At 38.8% G+C, this 17,400-nt stretch overlaps 1 protein-coding gene across 2 annotated transcripts in view; it reads right to left on the reverse strand.

The window, feature by feature from the left end:
- Positions 1 to 11,636, reverse strand: part of AMMECR1 (AMMECR nuclear protein 1) — a 675,476-nt gene extending 663,840 nt beyond the window's left edge. For both annotated transcript variants that reach the window (XM_053699304.1, XM_053699305.1), the window contains exon 1: positions 11,412 to 11,636. The gene's annotated coding sequence lies outside the window, so the exon portion shown is untranslated. The remainder of the gene's footprint in view (positions 1 to 11,411) is intronic.
- Between the last annotated feature and the right edge of the window lie 5,764 nt (positions 11,637 to 17,400).

Genomic DNA, 17,400 nt, shown 5'->3' on the forward strand with positions numbered 1-17,400 from the left:
GTATGACACATTCTAACAAGACGATGTAATGCTGGAAGCTGTCATTTTCCCTATGGGATCCGGTAAGCCATGTTTATTACGATCGTAAATAAGGGCTTCACAAGGGCTTATTAAGACTGTAGACTTTTTCTGGGCTAAATCGATTCATTATTAACACATATTTAGCCTTGAGGAATCATTTTATCTGGGTATTTTGATATAATAATATCGGCAGGCACTGTATTAGACACCTTATTCCTTAGGGGCTTTCCCAAAGCATAAGCAGAGCCTCATTTTCGCGCCGGTGTGGCGCACTTGTTTTTGAGAGGCATGGCATGCAGTCGCATGTGAGAGGAGCTCTGATACTTAGAAAAGACTTTCTGAAGGCGTCATTTGGTATCGTATTCCCCTTTGGGCTTGGTTGGGTCTCAGCAAAGCAGATACCAGGGACTGTAAAGGGGTTAAAGTTTAAAACGGCTCCGGTTCCGTTATTTTAAGGGTTAAAGCTTCCAAATTTGGTGTGCAATACTTTTAAGGCTTTAAGACACTGTGGTGAACAATTCCTTCATGTTATTTCGCAATTGCAGTAATAAAGTGTGTTCAGTTTAAAATTTAAAGTGACAGTAACGGTTTTATTTTAAAACGTTTTTTGTACTTTGTTATCTAGTTTATGCCTGTTTAACATGTCTGAACTACCAGATAGACTGTGTTCTGAATGTGGGGAAGCCAGAATTCCTATTCATTTAAATAAATGTGATTTATGTGATAATGACAATGATGCCCAAGATGATTCCTCAAGTGAGGGGAGTAAGCATGGTACTGCATCATTCCCTCCTTCGTCTACACGAGTCTTGCCCACTCAGGAGGCCCCTAGTACATCTAGCGCGCCAATACTCCTTACTATGCAACAATTAACGGCTGTAATGGATAATTCTGTCAAAAACATTTTAGCCAAAATGAACACTTATCAGCGTAAGCGCGGCTGCTCTGTTTTAGATACTGAAGAGCATGACGACGCTGATATTAATATTTCTGAAGGGCCCCTAACCCAGTCTGATGGGGCCAGGGAGGTTTTGTCTGAGGGAGAAATTACTGATTCAGGGAACATTTCTCAACAGGCTGAACCTGATGTGATTGCATTTAAATTTAAGTTGGAACATCTCCGCATTCTGCTTAAGGAGGTATTATCCACTCTGGATGATTGTGACAAGTTGGTCATCCCAGAGAAACTATGTAAAATGGACAAGTTCCTAGAGGTGCCGGGGCTCCCAGAAGCTTTTCCTATACCCAAGCGGGTGGCGGACATTGTTAATAAAGAATGGGAAAGGCCCGGTATTCCTTTCGTCCCTCCCCCCATATTTAAAAAATTGTTTCCTATGGTCGACCCCAGAAAGGACTTATGGCAGACAGTCCCCAAGGTCGAGGGAGCGGTTTCCACTTTAAACAAACGCACCACTATACCCATAGAGGATAGTTGTGCTTTCAAAGATCCTATGGATAAAAAATTGGAAGGTTTGCTTAAAAAGATGTTTGTTCAGCAAGGTTACCTTCTACAACCAATTTCATGCATTGTCCCTGTCGCTACAGCCGCATGTTTCTGGTTCGATGATCTGATAAGGCGGTCGATAGTGATTCTCCTCCTTTTGAGGAGATTATGGACAGAATCAATGCTCTCAAATTGGCGAATTCTTTCACCCTAGACGCCACTTTGCAATTGGCTAGGTTAGCGGCTAAGAATTCTGGGTTTGCTATTGTGGCGCGCAGAGCGCTTTGGTTGAAATCTTGGTCGGCTGATGCGTCTTCCAAGAACAAGCTACTTAACATTCCTTTCAAGGGGAAAACGCTGTTTGGCCCTGACTTGAAAGAGATTATCTCTGATATCACTGGGGGTAAGGGCCACGCCCTTCCTCAGGATCGGCCTTTCAAGGCAAAAAATAAACCTAATTTTCGTCCCTTTCGTAGAAACGGACCAGCCCAAGGTGCTACGTCCTCTAAGCAAGAGGGTAATACTTCTCAAGCCAAGCCAGCTTGGAGACCAATGCAAGGCTGGAACAAGGGAAAGCAGGCCAAGAAACCTGCCACTGCTACCAAGACCGCATGAAATGTTGGCCCCCGATCCGGGACCGGATCTGGTGGGGGGCAGACTCTCTCTCTTCGCTCAGGCTTGGGCAAGAGATGTTCTGGATCCTTGGGCGCTAGAAATAGTCTCCCAAGGTTATCTTCTGGAATTCAAGGGACTTCCCCCAAGGGGGAGGTTCCACAGGTCTCAGTTGTCTTCAGACCACATAAAAAGACAGGCATTCTTACATTGTGTAGAAGACCTGTTAAAAATGGGAGTGATTCATCCTGTTCCATTAAGAGAACAAGGGATGGGGTTCTACTCCAATCTGTTCATAGTTCCCAAAAAAGAGGGAACGTTCAGACCAATCTTAGATCTCAAGATCTTAAACAAGTTTCTCAAGGTTCCATCGTTCAAGATGGAAACCATTCGAACTATTCTTCCTTCCATCCAGGAAGGTCAATTCATGACCACGGTGGATTTAAAGGATGCGTATCTACATATTCCTATTCACAAGGAACATCATCGGTTCCTAAGGTTCGCATTCCTGGACAAACATTACCAGTTCGTGGCGCTTCCTTTCGGATTAGCCACTGCTCCAAGGATTTTCACAAAGGTACTAGGGTCCCTTCTAGCTGTGCTAAGACCAAGGGGCATTGCTGTAGTACCTTACTTGGACGACATTCTGATTCAAGCGTCGTCCCTTCCTCAAGCAAAGGCTCACACGGACATTGTCCTGGCCTTTCTCAGATCTCACGGATGGAAAGTGAACGTGGAAAAGAGTTCTCTATCCCCGTCAACAAGGGTTCCCTTCTTGGGAACAATAATAGACTCCTTAGAAATGAGGATTTTTCTGACAGAGGCCAGAAAAACAAAACTTCTAGACTCTTGTCGGATACTTCATTCCGTTCCTCTTCCTTCCATAGCTCAGTGCATGGAAGTGATCGGGTTGATGGTAGCGGCAATGGACATAGTTCCTTTTGCGCGCATTCATCTAAGACCATTACGACTGTGCATGCTCAGTCAGTGGAATGGGGACTATACAGACTTGTCTCCGAAGATACAAGTAAATCAGAGGACCAGAGACTCACTCCGTTGGTGGCTGTCCCTGGACAACCTGTCACAAGGGATGACATTCCGCAGACCAGAGTGGGTCATTGTCACGACCGACGCCAGTCTGATGGGCTGGGGCGCGGTCTGGGGATCCCTGAAAGCTCAGGGTCTTTGGTCTCGGGAAGAATCTCTTCTACCGATAAATATTCTGGAACTGAGAGCGATATTCAATGCTCTCAAGGCTTGGCCTCAGCTAGCGAGGGCCAAGTTCATACGGTTTCAATCAGACAACATGACAACTGTTGCGTACATCAACCATCAGGGGGGAACAAGGAGTTCCCTAGCGATGGAAGAAGTGACCAAAATCATTCTATGGGCGGAGTCTCACTCCTGCCACCTGTCTGCTATCCACATCCCAGGAGTGGAAAATTGGGAAGCGGATTTTCTGAGTCGTCAGACATTGCATCCGGGGGAGTGGGAACTCCATCCGGAAATCTTTGCCCTAGTCACTCAGCTGTGGGGCATTCCAGACATGGATCTGATGGCCTCTCGTCAGAACTTCAAAGTTCCTTGCTACGGGTCCAGATCCAGGGATCCCAAGGCGGCTCTAGTGGATGCACTAGTAGCACCTTGGACCTTCAAACTAGCTTATGTGTTCCCGCCGTTTCCTCTCATCCCCAGGCTGGTAGCCAGGATCAATCAGGAGAGGGCGTCGGTGATCTTGATAGCTCCTGCGTGGCCACGCAGGACTTGGTATGCAGATCTGGTGAATATGTCATCGGCTCCACCTTGGAAGCTACCTTTGAGACGAGACCTTCTAGTTCAGGGTCCGTTCGAACATCCGAATCTGGTTTCACTCCAGCTGACTGCTTGGAGATTGAACGCTTGATTTTATCGAAGCGAGGGTTCTCAGATTCTGTTATCGATACTCTTGTTCAGGCCAGAAAGCCTGTAACTAGAAAGATTTACCACAAAATTTGGAAAAAATATATCTGTTGGTGTGAATCTAAAGGATTCCCTTGGGACAAGGTTAAGATTCCTAGGATTCTATCCTTCCTTCAAGAAGGATTGGAAAAAGGATTATCTGCAAGTTCCCTGAAGGGACAGATTTCTGCCTTGTCGGTGTTACTTCACAAAAAACTGGCTGCTATGCCAGATGTTCAAGCCTTTGTTCAGGCTCTGGTTAGAATTAAGCCTGTTTACAAACCTTTGACTCCTCCTTGGAGTCTCAATTTAGTTCTTTCAGTTCTTCAGGGGGTTCCGTTTGAACCCTTGCATTCCGTTGATATTAAGTTATTATCTTGGAAAGTTTTGTTTTTAGTTGCAATTTCTTCTGCCAGAAGAGTTTCAGAATTATCTGCTCTGCAGTGTTCTCCTCCTTATCTGGTGTTCCATGCAGATAAGGTGGTTTTACGTACTAAACCTGGTTTTCTTCCAAAAGTTGTTTCTAACAAAAACATTAACCAGGAGATTATCGTACCTTCTCTGTGTCCGAAACCAGTTTCAAAGAAGGAACGTTTGTTGCACAATTTGGATGTTGTTCGCGCTCTAAAATTCTATTTAGATGCTACAAAGGATTTTAGACAAACATCTTCCTTGTTTGTTGTTTATTCCGGTAAAAGGAGAGGTCAAAAAGCAACTTCTACCTCTCTTTCTTTTTGGATTAAAAGCATCATCAGATTGGCTTACGAGACTGCCGGACGGCAGCCTCCCGAAAGAATCACAGCTCATTCCACTAGGGCTGTGGCTTCCACATGGGCCTTCAAGAACGAGGCTTCTGTTGATCAGATATGTAGGGCAGCGACTTGGTCTTCACTGCACACTTTTACCAAATTTTACAAGTTTGATACTTTTGCTTCTTCTGAGGCTATTTTTGGGAGAAAGGTTTTGCAAGCCGTGGTGCCTTCCATTTAGGTGACCTGATTTGCTCCCTCCCTTCATCCGTGTCCTAAAGCTTTGGTATTGGTTCCCACAAGTAAGGATGACGCCGTGGACCGGACACACCTATGTTGGAGAAAACAGAATTTATGTTTACCTGATAAATTACTTTCTCCAACGGTGTGTCCGGTCCACGGCCCGCCCTGGTTTTTTTAATCAGGTCTGATAATTTATTTTCTTTAACTACAGTCACCACGGTACCATATGGTTTCTCCTATGCAAATATTCCTCCTTAACGTCGGTCGAATGACTGGGGTAGGCGGAGCCTAGGAGGGATCATGTGACCAGCTTTGCTGGGCTCTTTGCCATTTCCTGTTGGGGAAGAGAATATCCCACAAGTAAGGATGACGCCGTGGACCGGACACACCGTTGGAGAAAGTAATTTATCAGGTAAACATAAATTCTGTTTTTCAATAGGACTTCCACAGCGCCGGTATTACGAGTTTGCCTGGCAGGCCCAAAAGTGAGTGGTACAGCCTATACTGTCAAGATCCGAACCGTAAACTGAAAGTCAGTAGTTATGGCTTTCACACTACAAAGTGGAGCATAAAACTCATAACTAAAGTGCTAAAAAGTACACTAACACCCATAAACTACCTATTAACCCCTAAACCGAGGCCCTCCCGCATAGCAAACACTAAAATAAAATTATTAACCCCTAATCTGCCGCTCCGGACATCACCGCCACTATATTAAACATATTAACCCCTAAACCGCTGTACTCCGGCATCGCAAACACTAGTTAAATATTATTAACCCCTAATCTGCTGTCCCTAACATAGCTGCAACCTGCATTACTGTTATTAACACCTAATCTGCTACCCCCAAAATCGCAATCACTATACTAAAGTTATAAACCCCTAAAACTAACCCTAAGTCTAACCCTAACACCCACTAACTTTAATATAATTAAAATACATATAAATAAAAATTACTATTATTACCTAAATAATTCCTATTTAAAACTAAATACTTACCTGTAAAATAAACCCTAAGCTAGCTACAACGAGTTTTGCGTTATGAGCGGCTCGGTACTAACTTGCAAGTTATTGCCACCGCTCACATCCTTATAGCGCTGCTATTACAGGTTTGCAAAAATTGTAGTCTAAGGTTAGGGGTTAGTGTAAGACAGGTTAGGTTTTATTTTACAGGTAAATTTGTATTTATTTTAACTAGGTAGCTAGTAAATAGTTAATAACTATTTACTAACTAGTCTACCTAGTTAAAATAAATGCAAACTTGCCTGTGAAATAAAAAATAAAACCTAAGCTAGCTACAATTTAACTATTAGTTATATTGTAGCTAGCTTAGGGTTTATTTTACAGGTAAGTATTTAGTTTTAAATAGGAATTATTTAGTTGATAGTAATATTTTATTTAGATTTATTTTAATTATATTAAAGTTAGTGGGTGTTAGGGTTAGACTTGGGGTTAGGTTTAGAGGTTAATAACTTTAGTATAGTGGCGGCGACGTTGGGGGCGGCAGATTAGGGGTTAATAAGTGTAATGTAGGTGGCGGCGATGTTAGGGGCGGCAGATTAGGGGTTAATAAGTGTAATGTAGGTGGCAGCGATGTTAGGGGCGGCAGATTAGGGGTTAATAAATGTAGGTAGGTGGTGGCGATGTTGGGGGCTGCAGATTAGGGGTGTTTAGACTCTGGGTTTATGTTAGGGTGTTAGGTGTAAACATAAATTTTCTTTCCCCATAGGAATCAATGGGGCTACGTTACTGAGCTTTACGCTCCTTTATTGCAGGTGTTAGGCTTTTTTTTAGCCGGCTCTCCCCATTGATGTCTATGGGGAAATCGTGCACGAGCACGTAAAACCAGCTCAAAGCAGCGCTAGTATTTGAGTGCGATATAGAGCTCAATTTTGCTCAACACTGCAATATTGCCTGCTAACGCTGGGTTTTTGCAAACCTGTAATAGCAGCGCTATAGGGAGGTGAGCGGTGACAATAAATTGAAAGTTAGTACCGAGCCGCTCATAACGCAAAACTCGTAATCTAGCCGTAAGATAATGAATTTTCACCCACCTTAATTCATAAAAAATACCTTTAAAATATAGCTTCTAAGTCGGAGTGATTTATTTTGAAAATTGTTACATTTTGTTTGGAACGAAATTAGGAAACTGGTTATTAATTATTTCAGCTGAAGTAGTTAGGAGCTTAAACAGAAGAAGGCCACCAGAAAGTAACTAGAAGTAAGCAACTCAAATTATAAATTTGAATTTGTTTCTATTTCAAAAGCAGTCTTATATTAACATGTTTATTATTTGAATAAAACCATGTATTAGTATAGACGAGCTGTGACTTATAATATACTATATAACTTATAATATATACTATATAACTAATATAACCTATATAACTAATATAACCTATATAACTAATATAAACTACATACCTAATATAACCTATATAACTAATATAACCTATATAACTAATATAAACTACATAACTAATATAAGCTATATAACTAATATAAACTACATAACTAAAATAACCTATATAACTAATATAACCTATATAACTAATATAAACTACATAACTAATATAACCTATATAACTAATATAACCTATATAACTAATATAAACTACATAACTAATATAACCTATATAACTAATATAAACTACATAACTAATATAAACTATTTAACTAATATAACCTATATAACTAATATAAACTACATAACCTATATAACTAATATAAACTACATAACTAATATAACCTATATAACTAATATAACCTATATAACTAATATAAACTACATAACTAATATAACCTATATAACTAATATAACCTATATAACTAATATAAACTACATAACTAATATAACCTATATAACTAATATAACCTACATAACTAATATAACCTATATAACTAATATAACCTATATAACTAATATAAACTACATAACTAATATAACCTATATAACTAATATAAACTATTTAACTAATATAAACTACATAACTAATATAAACTATTTAACTAATATAACCTATATAACTAATATAACCTATATAACTAATATAAACTACATAACTAATATAACCTATATAACTAATATAAACTACATAACTAATATAAACTATTTAACTAATATAACCTATATAACTAATATAAACTACATAACCTATATAACTAATATAAACTACATAACTAATATAACCTATATAACTAATATAACCTATATAACTAATATAAACTACATAACTAATATAACCTATATAACTAATATAACCTACATAACTAATATAAACTACATAACTAATATAACCTATATAACTAATATAACCTATATAACTAATATAAACTACATAACTAATATAACCTATATAACTAATATAACCTACATAACTAATATAAACTACATAACTAATATAACCTACATAACTAATATAACCTATATAACTAATATAAACTACATAACTAATATAAACTACATAACTAATATAACCTATATAACTAATATAAACTACATAACTAATATAACCTATATAACTAATATAAACTACATAACTAATATAACCTATATAACTAATATAACCTATATAACTAATATAAACTACATAACTAATATAACCTATATAACTAATATAACCTATATAACTAATATAAACTATATAACTAATATAAACTACATAACTAATATAAACTATATAACTAATATAAACTACATAACTAAAATGCATTTTCCTTAAAAAATCATCAAAATAAGAAAGACAAATATGCTTTAACACAAAAGAATGTATATATGTTTTAAATAATCCAATTCTTTATCCATAATGCTACATATAAAGGCAACTTGGATTAAAAGGAAATACTGTCTCATAATATAAATAAGAAATTATGACATAGACTTCAAAGACATTTGACTTCTTGTTTTCTAATCTCCCACACACAGGCCATAGGTGGAAAGACAGATTTCTTCTACATATGCAGATACCTAGATATGCTGACTCACAATATGGTAACCTGTATACCTCAAGGTATGGTTCTCAAGTTAGATGTTGCAGGCCACATGCGGCACATTAGAAAGTTATTTTGCCCTTCTGGCTACAAATTGGACATTACAAAATATTTTATTCAAAATTGTACAGCTAGCACAGAGTTAATGTGACAACTAGTTTCATGGATAAATTGGTGTTTAATGACTGTGAGTGCTACATTATGCTGAAGGAAAAAAAAAAAAAAAATATTTTGTTTAATGTACCTCTCCCAACAGTTATTGGTAATAAAAAATGTCCCACACCCCAAAAAGGTAAACAGTGCTGTCCCAAGGCTATATAAAGCCTTATAAGGCAGCTAGCAAAAATCATTAGCAATACACAGTCATGTTATAGCTTTATGCCAGGCCCCATTTGTCATTCATATGCAGTCTGAGAACAGAACATGGAACATGGCAAATTTATCTTTGCAGCTATGGGTTTTATCCCTATGTGATAATAGTATAGCGTAGTGAATCTTTCTTATGATTATGAAATCAAAATTGTTCTGCACACTTTTTTGAATGGGTCATCTAGGCAGAGGTCCCATGTGACTGCTTACAAGAAATGCATCTTCACTACCTGATCTTAGTTATTTTAACCCTTACATCTGTTGCAATAAGGTACTCTGCCAATGAAAAGAGGCTAATTAAGGCTTTCAGTAAAATGCATTATACCATACTAATCCCAGTGATAGAACATGGTTTGGTATTTAAACAGGAGCATTGCTATGGAGAGGGATGGCTATTAGAAATCACTGTCAATATTACAAGCTGGGTTTTTGACATCTAAACTGGGTGATTGGGAAATGTACAGATGGAATGTGTCAGATTTCCACAGTGCATTCTGGTAGTTTTCTACAGTCTCTGTATACTGCAAAGTCTGGAGGTACCAGTGGTCAGAGTCTTGCAGTATGACAGGGATTTACAATAAATGACTGTACGCTCAGATCTAACTAGATGTATTTATAATACATAGCTGTTAATAGATACTGTGATTACTATTATGTATTGACTGCTCTCTGTTTGCAGTTACTAGGCCACCCCCATAATACTACACTGGGTCCAGCTATATGCAGAAGGACTATAGGTGTCACTTGCTACTGTACGTCCCATTAGGCAGTCACACTGTACCTACCTCATGTTACTAAAGGCTAAAAAAATCCAGAGAGTGCAACTGATATAAATTTACTACAGTGCCCTCATTTCTTTGTTTGCCTCCTTGCTAGTTTGTATAGCTCCTTAAGCTGATCCTGTGTATTTTGTGCTGACTATTGGTAACACAGCTAAAAAGTAATCTGGGGCCTATATGGTGTTTTTTTCTATATGCAACACCTGACATTTCTCTGATGGTTGGGGACTATTCTGAACATCTCACCCCAGGTCCACCCCTATCATTGTACCCAGGGCTACGGAATTTGGGGGAGCTATACAAATAAATTATAATAATAATATGCTATGAAAAATGATGGCAAACCTGAGTGAATGTGGAAAACCACAGGTAATGTGAGTTACTAATTGTTTAGTCATCTTTGTACATATTACAGTCTATGCTACCTGTGGCCATGTGTAAATAATGTCAGCCTGTAGGCACTAATCACTAAATATTACAATTATGTAGCCAGACAGTAGGTAACATAGCTATTTGAACTTTATTCTCTCTGCAGTGAGGCTGTAGCTGCTAATGGTTACTGCATATTTGGCCATCCATATACAGCCATATTCTTGCTATCACAGTTTACTTGGCCCAACTGTAGGCACTTTTGTATTTGTATGCTGGGTCCTCTCTCTATCCTGTGAGCCTGTAGGTAGCACAGGTTACTGTACACTTGGTACAGTCTGTATCTAATGCACAGTGCTGCGTCATGTACTTTTCAGCACACACACAGAAATCCTATGGCCCGCTGTGCTACATAATTATGTGATTTATGGCCTGAATAATGCTTTATGCTAGGAAAGAACAGGCTTCCAGGCAAAACTGGGGTAGCAGCAATGGCAAGGGGCATTTAACACTTTCACTGCAAATACACATTATTTAAACCAAGCATTATTTTTCTAATTCTTTATTCTTTAAATAAACACATATATTTTACATGTTCTCAGTCAGACCTACTTGATTCAAAGCGATATATATATATATATATATATATATATCATGACAGATGATTAATAAGAAATCACATACTAAGCACAGATATCTCTGACATCTTTCTACAAAAATCAATGATCTAATATGGAAAAGATCTGTATAACTAACAAGTGCAGAGAAATGGAGATTAGATGCTTCAGGCTGTGCCTCCCATGCCAGCACTGAGAGATTTGGAAGAGATACAGAGCAGAAATCATGCAGCCCCCATCATTTACAATCCTTGCCTTGTAAAGTGCCCCTTGTTCTTACCGTGCTGTGACTGGCAGGCAATCCGTGTGAGGGATCTGGATAAAGAGGCTGCAGAGGCTGTGTAGAGAAGGGGGAGAGTGTCCTTGGACTGATCAGCAGAGGGGAAGAGGGAAACCGGTAGGAAACAGAGGGCTTCACCAGACATAGAACTGCAGGTTTTTATCATGCTCCCTGCGTTCCACAGAGCTGCATCTGCGCTACACACACACAGAGCGAGAGAGAGAGAGAGATGTCCCAAAATAGCCTAGACTGCCAATGACTTGCTGAAACCTGAGAAAGAATTGCTGAATTTAAAGATCTGGGTTGCTGTGGGTGTGTGGAATAAAGTGAGGAGAATAGGGATGACAGGAAACAGAGGGGGGCAGCACCACGTGGGACCCTAGAATAAAGCAGCACTATTGTGGGGTGGATGGTGACCTGAGCTCTGACCTTTACAGAGACCCCAGTCAATACATGAATCTTAAGGACTAATAAAGATATATGTCTGTATAAATGTATTACAGTTTTGGTTATTTAAAACAGTTTATTAAAATAACTAGGCGATAAGCCTGCCCAGAGGGTAGTCTATGTTTAAAAACTACAACCCCCAAGCTAAAGTTACAAAACAAAAACAACTAAAATTACAGAAAAAAAAATAAACAAAGGCATCCAAAATAAATATTTAAACCTAAACTAATACCCCTATAAAAAAATCCCTGCAAAATGCCTATTGTAGGGAATTGCCCTATGTTAAACAGCTCTTTTACCTCTGAAAAATATTAAATCCCCCATAACAGTAAAAAAAAACCCACCCACCAAACCCCCCAAAATAAAAAAACTAACACTAAAAAAAAACTAAACTACCCATTACCCATAAAGGGGCATTTGTATGGGCAGTGCCCTTAAAAGGGCATTCAACTATTTTACTGGTAATTTACTGGGCAATCAGGGCTATTTGTAGTTTATTCTTAGATTAGGATGGTGTACTTTTTTTATTTTGGGGGGCCTTTTTATTTTCATAGGGATTAGGTTTAATTTTTTTATTTTGGATAATGTGGTTTATTATTTTGTGTAATGCTAGACTTTTTTATTTTCTGTAATTTTAGATTAGTTTAAACTTAGTTTTCTTTATTTTTAAAGTTATGTTAGATTTTTTATTTTAATTGTAATTTAGGATTATTTTAATTTATGTAATGGGGTTAATTTAGTGGGTGTTAGGTTAGGGGACTTAGGCCTAGATTTGGAGTTCGGCGGTAGATGGGCTGTTAACGCTCCGCAGGCTTTTTTCTGGCCGCACCATAAATTTAACTCTGGTATCGAGAGTTCAAACAAATGCTGCGTTAGGCTCCAAAAAAGGAGCGTAGAGCATTTTTACCGCAAATGCAACTCTCGATACCAGAGTTGCTTACGGACGCGGCCAGCCTCAAAAACGTGCTCGTGCACGATATCCCCATAGGAAACAATGGGGCTGTTTGAGCTGAAAAAAAACCTAACACCTGCAAAAAAGCAGCGTTCAGCTCCTAACGCAGCCCCATTGTTTCCTATGGGGAAACGCTTCCTACGTCTGCACCTAACACCCTAACATGTACCCCGAGTCTAAACACCCCTAACCTTACACTTATTAATCCCTAATCTGCCGCCCCAGCTATCGCAGACCCCTGCATATTATTATTAACCCCTAATCTGCCGCTCCGTAAACCGCCGCTACTTACATTATCCCTATGTACCCCTAATCTGCTGCCCTAACATTGCCGACCCCTATATTATATTTATTAACCCCTAATCTGCCCCCCACAACGTCGCCGACACCTGCCTACACTTATTAACCCCTAATCTGCCGAGCGGACCTGAGCGCTACTATAATAAAGTTATTAACCCCTAATCCGCCTCACTAACCCTATCATAAATAGTATTAACCCCTAATCTGCCCTCCCTAACATCGCCGACACCTAACTTCAATTATTAACCCCTAATCTGACGAGCGGAGCTCACCGCTACTATAATAAATGGATTAACCCCTAAAGCTAAGTCTAACCCTAACACTAACACCCCCCTAAATTAAATATAATTTAAATCTAAATAAATAAATTAACTCTTATTAAATAAATTATTCCTATTTAAAGCTAAATACTTACCTGTAAAATAAATCCTAATATAGCTACAATATAAATTATAATTATATTATAGCTATTTTAGGATTTATATTTATTTTACAAGTAACTTTGTATTTATTTTAACCAGGTACAATAGCTATTAAATAGTTACCTAGTTAAAATAATAACAAATTTACCTGTAAAATAAATCCTAACCTAAGATATAATTAAACCTAACACTACCCTATCAATAAATTAATTAAATAAACTACCTACAATTACCTACAATTAACCTAACACTACACTATCAATAAATTAATTAAATACAATTGCTACAAATAAATACAATTACATAAACTAGCTAAAGTACAAAAAATAAAAAAATATTTACAAACATAAGAAAAATATTACAACAATTTTAAACTAATTACACCTACTCTAAGCCCCCTAATAAAATAACAAAGCCCCCAAAAATAAAAAATTCCCTACCCTATTCTAAATTACTAAAGTTAAAAGCTCTTTTACCTTACCAGCCCTGAACAGGGCCCTTTGCGGGGCATGCCCCAAGAATTTCAGCTCTTTTGCCTGTAAAAAAAAACATACAATACCCCCCCCCCAACATTACAACCCACCACCCACATACCCCTAATCTAACCCAAACCCCCCTTAAATAAACCTAACACTAAGCCCCTGAAGATCTTCCTACCTTGTCTTCACCATCCAGGTTCACCGATCCGTCCTGAAGAGCTCCTCCGATGTCCTGATCCAAGCCCAAGCGGGGGGCTGAAGAGGTCCATGATCCGGTCAAAGTCTTCATCCAAGCGGGGCAGAAGAGGATCTTCCATCCGATTGAAGTCTTCATCCAAGCAGCATCCATCCGGAGCGAAGCGGCAGGATCCTGAAGACCTCCAGCGCAGAACATCCATCCAGCCCGACGACTGAAAGACGAATGACTGTTCCTTTAAGGGACGTCATCCAAGATGGCGTCCCTCGAATTCCGATTGGCTGATAGGATTCTATCAGCCAATCGGAATTAAGGTAGGAATTTTCTGATTGGCTGTTGGAATCAGCCAATCAGAATCAAGTTCAATCCTATTGGCTGATCCAATCAGCCAATCAGATTGAGCTCGCATTCTATTGGCTGTTCCGATCAGCCAATAGAATGCGAGCTCAATCTGATTGGCTGATCGGATCAGCCAATCGGATTGAAATTGATTCTGATTGGCTGATTCCATCAGCCAATCAGAAAATTCCTACCTTAATTCCGATTGGCTGATAGAATCCTATCAGCCAATCGGAATTCGAGGGACGCCATCTTGGATGACGTCCCTTAAAGGAACAGTCATTTGTCGTTCAGTCGTCGGGCCGGATGGATGTTCCGCGCTGGAGGTCTTCAGGATCCTGCCGCTTCGCTCCGGATGGATGCTGCTTGGATGAAGACTTCAATCGGATGGAAGATCCTCTTCTGCTCCGCTTGGATGAAGACTTTGACCAGATCATGGACCTCTTCAGCCCCCCGCTTGGGCTTGGATCAGGACATCGGAGGAGCTCTTCAGGACGGATCGGTGAACCTGGATGGTGAAGACAAGGTAGGAAGATCTTCAGGGGCTTAGTGTTAGGTTTATTTAAGGGGGGTTTGGGTTAGATTAGGGGTATGTGGGTGGTGGGTTGTAATGTTGGGGGGGGGTATTGTATGTTTTTTTTTACAGACAAAAGAGCTGAAATTCTTGGGGCATGCCCCGCAAAGGGCCCTGTTCAGGGCTGGTAAGGTAAAAGAGCTTTTACCTTTTTTAATTTAGAATAGGGTAGGGCATTTTTTTATTTTGGGGGGCTTTGTTATTTTATTAGGGGGCTTAGAGTAGGTGTAATTAGTTTAAAATTGTTGTAATATTTTTCTTATGTTTGTAAATATTTTTTTATTTTTTGTAACTTAGTTCTTTTTTATTTTTTGTACTTTAGCTAGTTTATGTAATTGTAGTTATTTGTAGCAATTGTGTTTAATTAATTTATTGATAGTGTAGTGTTAGGTTAATTGTAGGTAATTGTAGGTAGTTTATTTAATTAATTTATTGATAGTGTAGTGTTAGGTTAATTGTAGGTAATTGTAGGTAGTTTATTTAATTAATTTATTGATAGGGTAGTGTTAGGTTTAATTATATCTTAGGTTAGGATTTATTTTACAGGTAAATTTGTTATTATTTTAACTAGGTAACTATTAAATAGCTATTGTACCTGGTTAAAATAATTACCAAGTTGCCTGTAAAATAAATATAAATCCTAAAATAGCTATAATATAATTATAATTTATATTGTAGCTATATTAGGATTTATTTTACAGGTAAGTATTTAGCTTTAAATAGGAATAATTTATTTAATAAGAGTTAATTAATTTCGTTAGATTTAAATTATATTTAACTTAGGGGGGTGTTAGTGTTAGGGTTAGACTTAGCTTTAGGGGTTAATCCATTTATTATAGTAGCGGTGAGCTCCGGTCGTCAGATTAGGGGTTAATGTTTGAAGTTAGGTGTCGGCGATGTTAGGGAGGGCAGATTAGGGGTTAATACTATTTATGATAGGGTTAGTGAGGCGGATTAGGGGTTAATAAATATAATATAGGGGTCGGCGGTGTTAGGGGCAGCAGATTAGGGGTACATAGGGATAACGTAGGTGGCGGCGCTTTGCGGTCGGAAGATTAGGGGTTAATTATTTTAAGTAGCTGGCGGCGACGTTGTGGGGGGCAGGTTAGGGGTTAATAAATGTAATACAGGGGTCGGCGGTGTTAGGGGCAGCAGATTAGGGGTACATAAGTATAACGTAGGTGGCGGTCGGCAGATTAGGGGTTACAAATTTTTAATCGAGTGGCGGCGATGTGGGGGGAGCTCGGTTTAGGGGTACATAGGTAGTTTATGGGTGTTAGTGTACTTTAGGGTACAGTAGTTAAGAGCTTTATGAACCGGCGTTAGCCCAGAAAGCTCTTAACTACTGCTATTTTCCTGCGGCTGGAGTTTTGTCGTTAGAGCTCTAACGCTCACTTCAGAAACGACTCTAAATACCGGCGTTAGAAAGATCCCATTGAAAAGATAGGATACGCAATTGACGTAAGGGGATCTGCGGTATGGAAAAGTCGCGGCTGAAAAGTGAGCGTTAGACCCTTTAATCACTGACTCCAAATACCAACGGGCGGCCAAAACCAGCGTTAGGAGCCTCTAACGCTGGTTTTCACGGCTAACGCCAAACTCCAAATCTAGGCCTTAGTGATTAGTTATTTGCGTTGTGGGGTTTGACAGTTTAGGGGTTAATAGATTTATTATGTTAATTGCGATGTGGGTTAATGGCGGTTTAGGGGTTAATAATTTTATTAGGTAGTTGGTTGTTTTGTTTTTCTTAATACTTATTGTGGGCGGTTAGGTTTTTTTCTTAATACTTACTGCGGGTGGTTAGATTTTTTTCTTAATACTTATTGTGGGCGGTTAGGTTTTGCTTTTAAAGGGCCATGATACTCAAATGTTGAAACATTTGAAAGTGATGCAGCATAGCTGTAAAAAGCTGACTACAAAATATCACCTGAACAGCTCTATGTAAAAAAGAAAGATATTTTACCTCAAAATGTCCTAAGTATTCAAACCTCATTGCAAGGACTTTAAACGGCAAATCAGTATATCTGTCCCGGGACAGATAAGGGATTGAGCCTTGTGCACTGTCATCTTATTTCCCTATTATTTCCCTATTCAGTTTAAGGATGTTTACTATGAAGTCAAATCTCATGATATCACAGTAAAAGAGTTCATGACCTCAGCACTGTTGATGTTGATTGGCTGCTGTTCATTTCTTCATTTCTCTTTTTTTTTACCTGCAGCTGAGTATAACTTTTTACACAGAACTTACTCTGCTGAGCTGAGGAAATTGTGAGGTAAAAT

The sequence above is a fragment of the Bombina bombina genome, chromosome 1 (genome assembly GCF_027579735.1).
Source record: "Bombina bombina isolate aBomBom1 chromosome 1, aBomBom1.pri, whole genome shotgun sequence".
NCBI lineage: Eukaryota > Metazoa > Chordata > Amphibia > Anura > Bombinatoridae > Bombina > Bombina bombina.